Consider the following 17,352-nt stretch of genomic DNA (forward strand, 5'->3'; position numbering starts at 1 on the left):
CCTACGCCAGAGCCACAGCAACGCAGGATCCGAGCCGCGTCTGCAACCTACACTACAGCTCACGGCAACGCCGGATCGTTAACCCACTGAGCAAGGGCAGGGACCGAACCCGCAACCCCATGGTTCCTAGTCGGATTCGTTAACCACTGCGCCACGATGGGAACTCCTCTGCTCATCTTTAAACCCTTCAATATTTTCTCACCAATTTAGGATAATGAACAATATTTTTCACATGGCCTTTGAGGTTCTGAATGACTTGTGGTCTGTCAGTCTTTCCAGACTGTTTTATTGTCTTAGTTAATTCATTTTTCATGAAGACATTGAGTTTTTCTGGCTTTTCATATGGATTTATATTTGTACCGAGCTGTCTCTAAGTGAGCTCGTTAGCTTTGTGGCAGTTTACAGGGATGGAGTGGTTCCTGAGGTTTAATACATGCTTGGATTTTGATGAATAGGGGGCCTGTGATTGTAGCTGTCCTTAATGACAATGCCCCTTTCAGTTTATGATGCAGTGGTTGATGCACAAACATTCATGCATTTATAGGTCATGCTACAGCGAGGTCACCAAGTGTGAGTTGATAAAATCAGGGTAGTAGGACCCTGATGTAAGCTTATTGAGATCCTTGATGACTTTTCTGTTTTTCATTATCCCATGGTGGTCCTTGTCCAGAAACAGTCCTCTGATTTCAATGAATAAAGATAATCAGAGATCTGTCCCAACTGTAACTCCTTGTAGACTGGGGGTCTTTATTTTCTCATCACATGCCCCACCTTGATGACTTGCTTTGATCCCATTTCATTTGGGATGAATTACTCATCAAGATATACTGATTCCTTGTACCCATATGTCAGTGGCAGTTTTATTTATCTTTCTTTTTTTTTTTTTTTGGTCTTTTGCCTTTTCTAGGGCTGCTCCTGTGGCATATGGAGGTTCCCATACTAGGGGTCGAATCGGAGCTGTAGCCGCTGGCCTATGCCACAGCCATAGCAATGTGGGATCCAAGCCATGTCTGCAACCTACACCACAGCTCACGGCAACGCCAGATCCTTAACCCACTGAGCAAGGCCAGGGAACGAACCCACAACCTCATGGTTCCTAGTCAGATTCCTTAACCACTGAGCCACAACAGGAACTCCTTATTTATCTTTTTAAGAAACATCTTTGTGGATGTGTATGGTTTTATTTGTGAGGTTGGTTCTGTCATGATTTGCAGTCCTTATATAAACCTTGTAAACTAGTTAAATAGAAAAACATTTAATATGAATACATCTTTGTTACCCAAGGGACCCTCTCTTGCAGAGCTTGCTTCTTTGACAAATGTTTTCCAAGTAAGACTATTATTGATCTGTCAGGGATGAGAGTAGGCATTTATCTGGGGTCAAAACCTGTATTTTTCCAAATGCCTAGGGTCCCCAAGAAAATGGTGATTAGTGATAATAATACTGAACCACAAATCTTGACATAACTGGATAATTTCTTAGGGAATTCAATTCCCAGCCATCATTACAAGGCCTTCCTCTCTCTTGCTGATACTCCTTATTCTCTCTTCCTGTGTAAAGTCTAGTTTCAGGTATTTTTTGCTATAAGTGTGATTGTATTTCATATGCACATGAGTTTTCATCCCTAGAGAGAAAGAGAAGAAAACAAGTTTTTGGAACAAAATCCAAATGGCTATTCTTTATCTAGGTCAGTGAGCTGCATAGTTAAAAAAACCTCAGAGCAGATCCGTGTTTGCAAGCATCCTTTACCTCATTGCCTCCTTTATACCATGTAACATCTTAGAATGTTTAAGATGGCCTTATTTGGAGGCACATGATAAACAAAAGGTTTTTTACTTTCTACTTCATGGGTTTATTTACCTAAAAAGTACAAAAAAGACAACAAAATAGCATTTAGCTTTAATTAATGAATTAGCTTTATTGAAAGAATAAGATTATGTCATATTGGAACCATCCTAGGAAATCAGCATCAATTAGTGCCTTTGGGGTAATGCATGTAATCCTTTGGAAATTAAAAGACACCATGTGTTGCTTATTATAGACAGAAGACATTTGGAAACAGCCTAGATATAAGAAACCAAGTCTCAGAGAACTTTACAGATAAAGCCTTAACAATTATTGTGAATTACATTATATGCAGAAAACCACATTTCTCTGGTGGCACATCCACTAAATATTACACTGTGCTCTTTATTCACATTCTTGATCTTGCAAGATCTCTTGGCCTAGGCTTAGAGTCACACCAAAATGTTAACATGAAATTAAAAAAAAATAAACACCAGTTAATGTGTGACTTGTGCCTGTCAATCCACCATTCTTACCAAATTTCCTGAAATGTGCCTGATGATTGGAAAAGTCTCCGTCTTGGCTACAGGGGGCTGTATTTACGATTTTTTTTTCATTACAGTATAGTTGATTTACAGTGTTGTGTCAGTTTCTGGTGAACAGCATAATTACCCATTCCTTCTTTTTTCTCATCTTGTCTTCTATCATGTTCTTTCCCAAGAGATTGGATATAGTTCTCTGTGCTGTACACTAGGACCTCATTGCTCATCTAATCTAAATGTACTAGTTTTCATCTAACAACCCCAAACTCCCTATCCATCCCATTTCCTTCTTCCTTCCCCTGTCCCCCTTGGCAGCCACAAGTCTCTTCTCTATATCCATGAATTTGTTCTATAGATAGGTTCATTTGTGCCACATTTTAGATTCCACATATGTTATATCATGGTATATGTCTTTCTTTTTCTGTCTTCACTTAGTACGAGAAACCTAATTGCATGTATGTTGCTGCAATTGAGATTACTTCATTCTTTTCTATGGCTGAGTAGTATTCCATTGTGTATATGCACCACATCTTCTTAATCCATTCATCTGTCTTTCAACATTTAGGTTGTTTCCATGTCTTGGCTATTGTGAATAGTGCTGCGATGAACATAAGGATGCATGTATCTTTTTGAATGAAAGTTTTGTCCAAATAGATGCCCAGGAGTGGGATTCCTAGATCCTATGGTAGTTGTATATTTAGTTTTCTGAGGAACCTCTTTACTGTTTTCCATAGTGGCTGTACCAATTTACATTCTCATCAACAGTGTAGGAGGGTTCTTTTTTCTCCACACCCTCTCCAGCACTTGTTATTTGTAGGCTTGTTAATGATGGCCATTCTGACTGGTGTGAGGTGGTACCTCAGTGTAGTTTTGATTTACATTTCTCTGATACTTAGTGATGTTGAGCTTTTTGTCATGTGCCTACTGGGAATCCATTTGTCTTCTTTGGAGAAATGTCTGTTTAGGTCTTCTCCACATATGTCAATTGGGTTGTTTGTTTTTGTTTGTTTTTGAGTTGTATGAGTTGTTTTGTATTTTGAAGATTAGGGTCTCTTAAACTAGTCTATCAGCCCTTTGTCACTGCACTTGTGCTCATTGGGTCCTCTGGACTGAGAAAAGTACATGCAGGACACACGCAGAGTTCACCCAGCACTGACATGCATTTCCTCTCTGGGCTGCCTGGTGGTTGTTACTGTTTGGGGGGTTGGTAACATGGGTGTGGGTATGCATGATCGTTTTCATCTTCTCTGAACCGTCTGAATGAATAAGTCTCCTTCTGGCCCCAGGAACCAGCCTTTACTGAAGGTACCATACTGCATAGGCAACCTTACACATAGTTGCTGTCTGGGTCTGGTACGTAGGTAACACTACCCTGAGTTTCCTAATTCCAGCAGTTTCTGGTGAATCATCCTCTTCCCCATCCACTGGCCACTTGCCTGGAGAGGAATTTTGCACATATTGCATGTATAATACATTTTTGTTCATGAAAAACATGTTTCTATCTAATGAGGGATTTAAGGGACTTGCAAGTAACAAGCACTTACATTAATGTAGCTGGTTATGTACTAACATGAGATACCAATTGCCATATTGGACAAGAAAGTTTATGATAGCATGGAGATGGGCTTATTAGCTGCCCATGTTAAATTATACTTAAAATCAGGTTAAACATTTTTCTCAGGATGTGCTTATTCTTAGGATTTACATAAAGCAGCAATGGAACAAGACAGGACTTTGGACAATGTCAATTACTTATTCAAGTTTAAACCTAGGCGAATAGGTATTGGATTGTAGAACACCAACACTCTGTTTTGACCAAACACCATTTGATAGTTGGCCTTGAGCAGCTATCTTGGTCCTATTACTCTAAACCAAAAACAGTACTTTTCTGTGACTTACAGGCACTTACCAACATCTTCTAGAAAACTACTTCAGATGATGACAGTGATATGGTTGTGCAATCCACAGGTGCCAGAATTATTTCCCTTTGGAATTTGTCATTTTTCAGATTCATTGTGAAGTCAGACTCAATTCAACTTGTATTGAATCCTAAGCTTCTTTAAACTTGCTATTTTTAATTTGTATTAGCTCACTGGGGGAGATATTTCCCCAGGTTTGTACAAGATGAAGGGGAGGGACAGAATTTAAACCCAGGCCCATGACTTGAGGTCTGGTACTTTTCACATGTTTCCACAGCACCCTTTAACATAGGAAGCAAAAGCGGCTCTTCTGGATGACGGTTCTTCCTCTGCCAGCTGTTGAGGACAAATCTTCATTCTTACTAAAATCAGTTTGAACACATTTTGACTCTGTTTTATTATTCCTTTCCATTACTCTTGAACATCTTCATATTCTGTTTTAAAATCAAAGCCTAAAAGCACTCATATTAAGAGGCAGACAATTAAAAACAGCATAAAGGGAGTTACCATTGTGGCACAGCGGAAATAAATATGACTACTATCCGTGAAGACGCAGGTTGGATCCCTGGTCTTGTTCAGTGGGTTAAAGGATCTGGTGTTGCCATGAGCTGTGGTGTAGTTTGCAAAAGTTACTTGGATCTTGTGTTGCTGTGGCTATGGCATAGGCTGGCAGTTACAGTTCTGATTCAACCCCTAGCATAGGAACCTCCATATGCTGTAGGTGCAGCCCTAAAACGACAAAAAAGACAGCATAAAGGATCATCTTCTTAGGGTCATCACCCTCTAAAAGGAAATCAGTGTTCATACTCATTTGCTATGGAGTAAATACACTTAGTGAGCAGATAAGGAAACGGCAGTCAATGCAAAGAGCAAACACAGTGGTGGAGAACACAGGATTTACAGTAAAAAGACCAGGTTTGAGTTAGTACCTCTATCTTTTCTGAGCTCAGTTTCCCCATCTGTACCATGGGGATAGCATGAGTATTTTCCTCCAAGGGCAAAAGGTGAGAAGTAATTTATAGGATGAATACAGTGCCCAGTACCTCAAACACAGGAAGTGTCTTAAATGATTGCTATTACTGTCTTTACTGTCACCATTGTTGTTAATATGTTCTTTGTGTACTCATCAGTTGTCCCAACAGGTCATTTTGAAAGGCCAACCCTCAAAAGCTACCTCCGTGTCCTTAAAATCATACAGCGCTGATCAGCAAATGTACTGTAACTTAAACTGATATGATCGCAGCTTTTTTGTTTTGAAACATAGATTTTCCTCCTTGATCCTTATCCCTCTAGATCACAGAGTGACAACTAAATGGGGTAGAAAAAACTGTTTCCTTAAGATCTTAACTCGGATGAAAGAGAATGAAAGTTAAAAAGGACTTCTTTATCACTATTTGCTTCCGGAAATTAGAAGACTTTGTGCAGGTCCCCATTAGTTTACATGACTCCCATCTCACAGGAAATGAGATTATTAAAAAATACCAAACAATGAAATACTACGTGAGGATTTTTCCTTTAAAAACTGAGAGTGCTAAGACCCATTTGTTATGTAACTTAATGACTAAAAGCAGATGCATTTTCACTCCTACCTAATTACATAATCAGTGTTAATTTTCTATAATTGCTTTGTAGTGCGCACCCAGCATACAGGAGTGGACAAGGTCAAAGTGATCCTTGACCTCATGGAAGTTACATCTTTGGGACAGGGAAAGGGGGCCGATGCTGATGGTTAAGCAATAGCTCATGAAATTCAATGTGTACAATGACTGGGCATGGACAGAATACAACTACATAGCAGGTGTACCTCATGCCTGTAGGACTTGAAAGGCTTTTTGGAGTTTATATTTACACCAAGAGCTGAAGGATGAGTAGAAGTACACTAGAAGAGAATTTCAGCTGGAGGAGGCAGCTGATAGAAAGATGAGGCAGTAGGAAGCCATACAGATTGAGGAGAAAGAATTTCATTGTGGTTGGAGAACAGAGGGTGTGTCTGTGTGGGAAGAATAAGGGGAGGGTGGACTGCATAGTTGAGAGAGGTAAGAAGGGACTGTACTGACGAATCTCAGTGAACTGTGGCTTTGTACACAAATGATCTTCTAACCCTAAGTTTATGCCTTTATAAAATGCAGAGAAAAATATTACCCCACAGGGCTGGGATGAATATAAAGAAAAACATGAAAGAATAAACTTGAAGGCCAGATATAATCCTGACACAAAATTGGTGCCCTTGAAATGTCAATATACTTATATAAAGGCAAATATACATACACATGTACTCACAACACTGAATGATTAGAAGGATATGCATGTTGAACCTGTTAATTCTTTGTAAGAGAACCACATTTGTTAGAGAGCATGCACAAGTGTGTGTATATTTCTCTGAACCTAAATGGTCATTGGCTCAGTCTAGTGGGGAGGGTATCCATCTTTGGTGCAAGACAGGTATTTTCTCTCTCCCTGGAGGGAGAGAACATCAGGTGATTAGGTTTCTATAGAGTGGGTCTGTATTAGTTCTCTATTGCTGCTGTAACAAATTACTGCAGACCTAATGGCTGAAAACAAGACAAATTTATTGTTCTTATGGATCTGGAGGTCAGCAGTCTGAAATTAGTTTCCTTTGGCTCAAATTAGGGTGTCAGCAGGATTCCATTCCTTCTGGAGGGTCCAAGGGAGCATTTTTCTCCTTTTTTGCCAGCTTCTAGAAACTAGGCTGGCATTTCTGAGCTCACAGCTACTTCCCCCATCTTCAAAGTCAGCTGTGCAGATGCTCTGGCCTTAGCTCCTTTTTATAAAGATAGGTATTACCCCCAGATAAATCTAAAATACTCTCCCATCTCCAAATTCTGAACTTAATTACCTGTGCAGAGTCTCTTTGCCAGGTAAAGTAACATTTTTATAGGTTTCAGGAGATAGGACATAGATATCCTGGAGAGATTATTCTCCTTACCACAGGGTCTTTCTTTCCCTAGCAGAGTGAGAAACCAATATTTTTGTTGCTAAGAATTTGGCTCTGGTTTTCATGGGGATCAATGCTCTTGCTGATTGGTCATCAAAGGCTATTATGGGAGAAGAGGAAAGAAGGCTGGTTCCTCCTCTCTTTCCATCCCACTGCCCCTCACTCCTGTGCTCTATCCACCAGACCTCTTCAAAGCCTCCTGGTTCCTCCAGCCTGGTCCCTTTGCCTAAAACGCCCTACCATCTTCACTGGTTAGCTCCTCCTTGGCCTTCATATCTGCTTAATTCTCCCTCATTCTGAGGTTTAACTCCCTCTGTTCTTGGGGATCAGGCTGGGCACCCCACACTGGAATTGGTGAGGCCACTCTTGGTACAGGATTCATTTATATATTCATTTCTCATATCTATCTTAAGTTCTGTTACAGGTTGAGGGTCTCTGGAAGCAGATGCTGAGACAGAGTTGAGGTGCTGAGTGTTTGTTAGAGATGGACCTTTGCGAAAGGAAGGGGGAGGATGCAGTTTTGGGCAGAGGGAGGAGTTGTATGGTCATATAGGCCCTGACCCTTCCTGCCACCCCATGGAGTGGGGGCTGCAGTTAACATAGCCTGTCAGAGTGGCTGTGTCAGACTCAGCTGGCAGAGTCCAGGGTTGTCAGCCTCATGATGAGTGTGGCTCTGGGCAAGTCATCCTGTGCAGTGGAGGAAGACCCTGAGGCAACCAACAGCTGGAAACATGCCCATCACATACCCCCCTGGGTGGGGGGAGCAAATCCATCCTGGATAGCAGTTCTAGGAGATGCATCTCTGTGTCTGCCATAGGCACCTGCTATCTACCAAGAACTCTTCTAGGTATGAGGGACATGGCAGGGTACAAAAGAGATGCAAGTCCCAGCCTCCAAGCACTTTACCTAGAGTGAAGGTGAATGAGAATACACATAAGGATAAAATGACATCTGTAGTATACATATGGCAGAGATACTAGGGAGAAACATGATGCAAGTAAGAGAGGGATGTAGAGGGAGAGTATTGGGGGGATGATTCCACTTTTATATTTATTTTTACTTTTTTTTAAGGTCTATACTGCAGCATATGGAAGTTCCCAGGATAGGGGTCAAATTGGAGCTCCAGATCCAAGCTACATCTGCATCCTACACCACAGCTCATAATGATGCCAGATCCTTAACCAAACTGAGAAAGGCCAGGGATTGAACCCGCATCCTCAAGAATACTAGTCAGTTTCATTATCTCTGAGCTACAATGGGAACTCCAAGGGTTAAAATTTTAGAATGAAGTCAGGGAAGGCCTCAGGAGGAGGTTATATCTGAATAAAGATACAAAGGTGGTGAGGGAGGGAGCCATGGTCTATCTAGGAACAGTCTTTAACAGAAGGAATCAAGGTGCATAACCCTTTAAGTGCGAGCAGTGAGGAGGTGGGCATAACTGGGGCAGAGAGTTTCAGGGTCAAAGTTGATGAATTGAGAGGCACAATGGGTTGGGGGTGGGTCAAGGGGATACAGGACTTCAGATGCTCTTCTAATGATGCTGGTCTTTCTGTGGAGTAAGATGAGAAGCCATTGATGGGTCTGAGCAGAAGGATGATAGCATTTGATTTGCAACTATTTTTGAAAACATGTCTCAGTGCTGTTCAAAGTAGTGCTGTTATTAGGAAGGAAAATATGAACAGATTTGCCATCCTCCTGGGGAAGCCTGAAGAGGTGACCTGGAGACACTGGGTTTGAACATCAAGCCCTCACACTCACCTGGGGGGTTAGAGGGAACTCAAGAAGGACCACAGAGTTGTGACTAATTATGAGCAAAACCAAGGGACTCATTAGTTGAGTTCAAGGTTGAGAGTCTTAGTAAATACAGTTACAAGTTTATTTGGGTTAATTATTGCACCCTTGACTCCTTTTCTGATTAAAAGAACATGATTATGTCCGATGCTTTAAATACTGAATTTCTCTATTTTGGTTCTTTGTTTGACTTGCTTTTGTGTGATGCATCTATTCTTATTTGTAAGAAACAACAGTAAGAAGTGAGTTGATAATTTACCAATGAGAAAGGGCTTTTAGGAGTTCCTTTGTGGCACAGCAGATTAAGGAGCTGACATTGTCACTGCAGTGGCTTGGGTCGCTGCTGTGGTGTGGGTTCAATCTTTAGCCTGGGAAATTTCACATGCCATGGGTGTGGTCAAAAAATAAAAAAACCCCAAAAAGCATTTTAGCGTTTTTAAAATTTTTTGCCCATTGAATAGTTCTATTGGGTGTCTATCATTTTTGAGGAACTTTGTGTTAGTCCAATTTCTTTAGTGCATGAGGTGGTGTGTCCTGGTTCTTCTCAGTTTCGTTGATCTATGCTTCATTCTTTGAACACTACGGAAGCTGGTAAGTGCTAGGCATTTGGATATATGCTGGTGACACAAGGATGCACACAGAATTGGGTGCTTGTCGGCAAAGAGCTGGCTGGCAGCCTAGAGCAATGAATGGTTCCCATAGTGCCTCTTGGACCAGTTGCCACAGCATCACCTGGGACTTGTTAGAAATGCAAATTTTCAGGCCCTGAGATGTATTCAATTATTCTGGAAGTGAGGCCCAGCAATGAAGGTGATTCTGAGGAATGTGAACATTTGAGAACACTGGTCTAGAGATGAGAAAACTAAAGATTTTAACATAGTCATGTGCCAGAAGGAATCCCCAGGTGTTGGGTGAGCCCAAAGGAGTTAGTCCTAACCTAGTGCAAAGTTGGACCACCTCTGAGAGGATGGGCTGCCTGAGAGGAGCCTTAAAAACAATATGGATCAATTAGATGTAGAGAAGGTAGAAAAGGACCTCCAGGCACAGGGGCTGTATGCAGTCCCCTGTAGCTGCAGCATTGGGTGTTTGGTGGGCTTTCAGGGTGAAGATGGAGAGGTAGCTAAAAATTAATATCTTCAATATTAATATTACCCCTAAATAATTCTTCTCTCTTAAATTCTTAAAAAAAGAATATTGCCGGAGTTCCCATCGTGGCTTAGTAGTTAATGAATCTGACTAGGAACTATAAGGTTGTAGGTTCGACCCCTGGCCTTGCTCAGTGGGTTAAGGATCTGGCATTGCCATGAGCTATGGTGTAGGTCACTGACGCAGCTTGGATCTGGCACTGCTGTGGCTCTGGCGTAGGCTGGTGGCTACAGCTCTGATTAGACCACTAGCCTGGGAACCGCCATATGCCACAGGTGTGGCCCTAGAAAAGGCAAAAAGACAAAAAAATAAAATAAGAAAAGAGTATTGCAAAACTCTCAGTGATAACAGCTGGAGGAAATTGATGGCCGAAATGATCATCGTCACCCTCTAGGCTCTGTTGTGAAATCTCAGATGCCTTCCATCACAGTCATGGCTCAAGTGAAAGCAGAGGGATGTTTGGTTCTAGAAACTGCCTCAAGAGTTCCTCCTCAGATGCAGTAATGAACAGGTCTTATTTTCTGGCTTTTTGAGATGATGCTGACATTGATTGGTAAGGCAGTGTATTGTTTCTGGGCCTTTCTTGGGCATCTCCCTCTGTTTTTGGTCTACCATACCCCTATTACTCTAATTCCTGGTGCTGTTCCTTGCTGGTCTTCTGCCACTAGTTAAGTATTCTGTAGCTAAATCACAGTACTTGGAGAGTGAAGCTTTTCCAATATTTTGCCCTTCTGCTATGATAACTTTTCCAACTTAAGGTAAAGTATAAAATTGATTTTGAGATTTCAATGTTAAATAAATTATAAGCTTCCAAATGGCCTAGCCTTGCATTTTCTGCTTGACATTTAAGTTACTTGCTTACCTTTTGTTTTTTTCCTGAAGGATTTTAACTTTTTTCTCCATAGGCCTTTTATTGTTGCCTTGAAGGGCTTCCACTGAGATGTATATTTTTACATGTGCTTTTTCACTTGTGAGATTTCACAGAGGAGTTGTTAGACTTTTAGGCTCTGGGTTTATAGGAATTAGATTCAATGTGTCTAAGTGGAATGGTTTGTTTGCTTTTATTGCCTGCAACCTCTAGCAGGCGCTTGTGAACAAAGTGGTTTAATTCCAAGGTTAGGTATTGGGACTTTCATTTCCGAGGCAGGGGAGAATTCTGAATTGACTCTGAGCTGCATTTCAATGATACTCTTTTTGCTGGTGCACCAGGTTTATGAGAGAGAGCAGTGGAGTATGCCTCCAATATCAGAAGCTGTCAACAATGTGACTTTCCCATTAGGTGTATTCTCCCTTCATCTGGATGGTCTGCAGTCACACACTGATTATTTTAGGGGGCTCTTGGCTTCAAGGTAGCCAGGACATTTCTTTTCTTATGAAACTCATTTGGCCTGATTTCCCGAATGATGATGTGAGGAGCCTAGCACATCCTTTCCCTAGCAAAACAAATGTGTAACTGATAAAAATACATATGATAAATATGTATGCATAATATGTGTAATGCATATATAAAAATACAGCTATAGAACTAATTACATTTTTATATAATTATATAATAATACATATAATTTTTAGGAGTTAAATGGTTGATATTACAAATCTCTGGAAATTGTCCTTACGGTATAGGGAAAATGAGAAAACCTTAAAAAAAATGTACTATACATTGGTAAGAACGGTGAGATCTCTAGCAGTTAAGCCATGACCTGCTCCCTCTCCCCTCTTTCCAGCTGTGATAGAAAGTGTAATCAAGGCATATATAACAAAAAAGATGGGCTTCTCTCTTCCACAGCTACCATTTTTCCTGAGGAGGGCCTGGGGATCACTCATCTTCAATCCACCAGTTTCTTGCTGTAGGTGCTGCTGAGAAGAGTGGTCTTTCTTCTCTTTTCCAGTCACACTCATAGGATAGAGGCTTTACCCTAGACGAGGCAGGCCAAGGAGCGTGGCCCTCCCTGAAAGACCCTGAAATACTCACCTCAGTTTGCTTATAAGGTGAGGATTATTAAGTAAGCTTCCCTTCTATGTCAGGAGGGGAAAGCTGAGAAGACAAGGGTTACCATCCTTGCCCAGGGCCCTGCTCATCCGGCAGAGGGTCATTCTGAGAGAAGCAGCCAATATCCATGCCCCACCTCTCTAACCCCCATTTCATTTACACATTCTATTCCATTCTTTTCCATACTGGGAGATAGTCATGTCAAAAAAAACCAGAGAGCCCCACAGATCTCCCTAAGGGGACTGAGTTTTTTGGGAACAAAGAGTAGTGAAATTCATGCTTAGGGGTGTGGTTGAAAACAGTGCCGATCGTGGTGATGTCCAGTTAGTAGTGGTATCCTCTAGCTGGCTGGTAGCCCCATGAGAGCAAGAAGCAAAAGATTAGACCAGCTTAGAAGTTTAACACAGAGAACCAGGGAAAGAAACAGGACGAGCCCTTCTGAAGTCTGAGAGCCCTCAAAGGCTGGCAAAACTCTGCCACTGAAAATGGACCCTAACTTAATGGGGGGAGACTGTGAAGCAATTTATGCCCCAGGACATTGTTAAAAACAGTAGTGGAATCAGATAGCAGTCAGTGGAGACTAACAGCTGGGTGTGATACCTATAATTGGGCAGATCAGCTCAGATGCCCAGGGAACCTATGTTTTATACTCAAGACTGCACCCTCTGAGCAGTGATTGCAGCAGTTGCACACTGTGGAGGAAACATTTTAATTAAATAGTCCACTTAGGATGCTAAAATAAATAAAGAGCAAGCAAGAAAACAATAATAAGCCCTGGAAGAGATGTGGTCATGGCTCAGTATGCAAAGCTATTGTTACATACTATTTTAAGTGTCTAGTTTTGCATGAGATATTGTTGGGAAAGATAAAATAGCTTAAGCATGGTACTCTCTGTAATTACTTAAGCCTCGTGTAATGCCACCTATAGTTTAGAGTAAGAGGCTTGATGGAATGCTGTCAAGCTTTTTGCAGAGAATGCTCTGTTTGATAGGATACAGATCTCTCCCTGCTTGTTTCCATTGTCTCAGGTGGTTTATGACCTGCTTGATTGTATCTGTTTAATCTCTTTAACCTGCTTGATTGTGTCTGTTTAACCAGGAAAAGGTTCATGGGTCAATAAAAGGACAGCCTAAAGGCCTATTTGGGGCTTGGGCTTCTTGCCAAGGAATTCAAGACTCCTCTCTTTAAGCCACAACCTGTTCCACTCAGGATGTGGAGAACAGCATTGCCAGGGACATACCCCGACAAGATATGGCTAAAAACTTATCATATCTGATGAAATATTAATCAGTCCTGTGGAAAGTAACATAATGTCTTTTCTATCAAAGGAAATCTTGGTTATTCCACTTTGCTCCGGTTTCGGCTGAGCTGTCCCCTGCAACCCCCCTCCTCTTTACCTCTTTTCCCAGCAACAATTTGTTTCAGTTAGCCAACCGGGAAAAATGTGGGCCCTGACCTGACCAATCAGAAGGGGACAGGTAAATCACCTGTGTTAGGGATAAATAGGGGAGGGCCCTTTATTCAGCAGGCACGCTTTTTGAGCACCCACACCCTTCTGCAGAAGTAAAGAGCCTTGTCGAGATCTCCCCATGTTCATGTGTCTCATTTTTCAACACTGATGATCCGAGCCATGTCCCCAACATCTAAGAAACTCAAAGAACTCTAGGTAGGATAAAATTCATAGATATCCACAGCAAGACACAACATAGTCAAACGTGAAAAGGCAAAGTCAGAAAGAAAATCTAGAAAGCTGAAAAAAAAGTCTCATGGCAAGGAAACTCCAATAAGATTAACATGTGACATAACATCAGAAACAGTGCAGGGCTGGCATGGCTCAGCCAAAGTGCTAGAAGAAAATAGCTGTCAATCAATCCTATATCCAATAAAATTATTTTTCAAAAGTGAAGGTGAGATGATGCCATCCCCAGATAAACAAAAACTGAGTGAGTTTGTTACTGACATTCACATCTCAAAAGAAATACTAAAGTTTTTCAGGCTGAAAACAACTCATATAGAATTCATATTCAAATCTACATATAAAAGCAAAGATCACTGCTATGCATAATTATTATGTAGGTGATTTCAAAACACAATATAATTGAATATCTCTTAACCACCACTTGCATAATGCAATCTGTATATATTGGTATTGTTAGGACTATAATGTATATAAAGATGTATTTGATAGTAATGGCACAGAGGCAGCGGGTAGGAACTAATTTCCTTTGGAGTAAAGAAATGACATCGGACAGTAACTCAAATACACAGAAGAAAATGAAAAGAACCAGAAATGGCAAACAGTAAGTTTATTACAACAAACTATAAATATGTACTCGCCCCTTTAAATGACCCCAAATTACGTAAATACTTATATTTGGTATTGTAACATAGATCGGTGTGATACCTATGACAATAATAGCTCTAAAAGGGGAGCAAGGGACCAACCTATAAAAGAGTAAAGTTTCCATTTCTAACTAAAATTAAGATACTGTGTAAATTATGAAGCATTTTATAAGCCTTAGAGCAACTACTAGGAAAATAGCTCAAAAATATATAGTTAAAAATTACTAAAGGCAATTGGAGCTCTCACAGATTGCTGGTAGTGTTGTTAAAATGATGCATTTACTTTGGGAGTTTCCATTGTGGCGCAGCGGAAACGAATCCGACTAGGAACCATGAGGTTGTGGTTCAATCCCTAGCCTCACTCAGTGGGTTAAGGATCCGGTGTTGCCATGAGCTGTGGTGTAGTTTGCAGACAGAGCTTGGATTTGGTATTGCTGTGGCTCTGGCATAGGCTGGCAGCTATAGCTCCAATTCTGCCCCTAGCCTGGGAACCTTCATATGCCACAGATGTGGCCCTAAAAAACAAAAAAACAAACAAACAAACAAAAAAAGAAAAATGATGCATCTACTTTGGAAAACAGTTGGGCAGTTCCTCAGAGTGTTCAACCTAGAGTGACTGGGTGGCTCAGCAATTTTAATCCTAGATACATACCCAAGAGACAGAAAACATATATCCACACTAATCTTGTGCCTGAATGTTCATAGTAGCATTATTTGTCACAGCTTAGAAGTGTAAACCACCCAATTGCCCATCAACTGATCATTGACTAAATAAGATGTAGTATACTAATGCATTTGAGTACTCTGACAACAAAAAGGAATTACTGATACAAGCTACAGCATGGAGGAACTTTAGAAATAGGTATAATCACTTTGTTGTACAGCAGAAATTATCGCAACGCTGTAAATCAAATATAATTCAGTAAAACTTAACAATATGCTCAGTAGAAGCCAGATACAGAATACCATACACTGCATGATTCTATTTATGTGAAATCTCCACAACAGGTAAACATACAGAGATAGAAAATAGATGAATGTGTTCCAAGGGTTAAGGAGAGTAGAGAATGGGGAATGATGGCCCAGGGGCATGGATTTTTAAAATTCTATTGTGTTGATGGTTTCACACCTTTGTCAATATACTAAAAAATATTGATTTATACACTTTTAAACATAATGGTATGATACGTGAGACATCTTTTCTTTGCAATTTTTATATAATGATTTTTATTTTTTTCTATTATAGCTGGTTTACAGTGTTCTGTCAATTTTCTGCTGTACATGATGACCGAGTAACACATACATGTATACATTCTTTTTTCTCACATTATCATTTTGATAATGTGAGAATAAAGAATATGTTAGATATCTTAATAGATCTATTAAAAATCATCACAGTAAGTCAGAAAGACAAATACCATATATTACTTTTATGTGGAATTTAAAATACAGCACAAATGAACTATTTACAAAACAGAAACAGACTCATGGACATAAGGAACCGACTGGTGGTTGCCGAGGCGGTGGGGATGGACTGGGAATTTGGGGTTAGTAGATGCAAACTATTGGATTTAGAATGGATAAACAATGAGGTCCTGCTGTACAGCACAGGGAACTATATCCAATCTCTTGGGATAAACTGTGATGGAAGATAATATAAGAAGGGAATGTGTGTGTGTGTGTGTGTGTGTGTGTGTGTGTGTGTGTATGTATATATATATATATATATATATATATATATATATGACTAGATCACTTTGCTGTGCAGTAGAAATTAGCACAATATTGTAAATCAACTGCACTTTAATAAAAAATTTTAAAAAGAGAATTACCATATGATCCAGCCAAAAAAAAAAAACATCACTAATTGTTCTTCCTACTTTTTAAAACACTGAGTATAAGTTAGCACCATTCATTACCAAAACTCTGTCCCTTTCTGCTTCTGAGAAGTGAGTTGGTAAGTAAGCTGACTACCACTCTTCTACCTGTGAAGAAACTGGGACTTAATCTAGTCAAGCAACTGTCAAGGCCCCCACATTCTAGTTTGATAAATGAAACTTGCTGGGAATCCCAGTCTTCTCACTCCAGAAACTATGTTTTTCCTAATGTGTCCACATTTCTCTCACCAAAGCCTGTGAGTCTCTGCCAGCTTTCTTGTCTTGACCCTAAAACAAGAGAATCCACCAAAATGTTAGTTTTTATAAAGACTTTGGAGAACATAGAGAAGTATAAAGAACAAAATGAGTGAATGCCACCACCCAGGAATAAATCTCTGTGAAAATTTTTGTATAATTGTCTGTAGTTACTCTTCTCTCTATGAGTAGACATTCACTTTTAACATAATTCAGATCACACTATATATATAATAACTTAGCTGGTTTTAAAAAATTAATATTATCCCCTGAGTAATTCCCCTTGGCCTTGTTCTTCAGAAACATAATTTAATAACTGCCTAATATTTACTCTTATGTATGCATCATAATTTATTTAATGCTTTCACTGTCAGACAGTCAAATTGATTCAAGATTTTTTTAATCTAAGAAAAGTGCTGTGTACATAGACTTTCATCTGAATTTCACTGTTTACTTAGAAGGAACTCCTCCAATGAACAAATTTTTAAAAAGTTCTTAATGTATGTGACTAAATTGCTATCCCAAAAATTATATGATGTTTTTGAGTGTATCAACAAAAAATTTATAGGGAAGCTATAAAGGCTGGAGTGAATTGTAAGCCTCAGAAAATCTGGGCTCAAAACTTGGCTCTGCTATATACTAAGTGTACGAGTCAGTTCTGTGAAGAAACAGAACCAACAGAGTGTGTGTGTGTGTGTGTATGTGTGTGCGTGCGCGCGCGCGCACATGTGTATGTGTAGAGAAAGAG

This window comes from Sus scrofa, chromosome 13, assembly GCF_054392235.1.
Source record: "Sus scrofa isolate SSC_HxYL_T2T_F1_AM1 chromosome 13, Sscrofa_HxYL_maternal_Yorkshire_Landrace_v2.0, whole genome shotgun sequence".
Taxonomy (NCBI): domain Eukaryota; kingdom Metazoa; phylum Chordata; class Mammalia; order Artiodactyla; family Suidae; genus Sus; species Sus scrofa.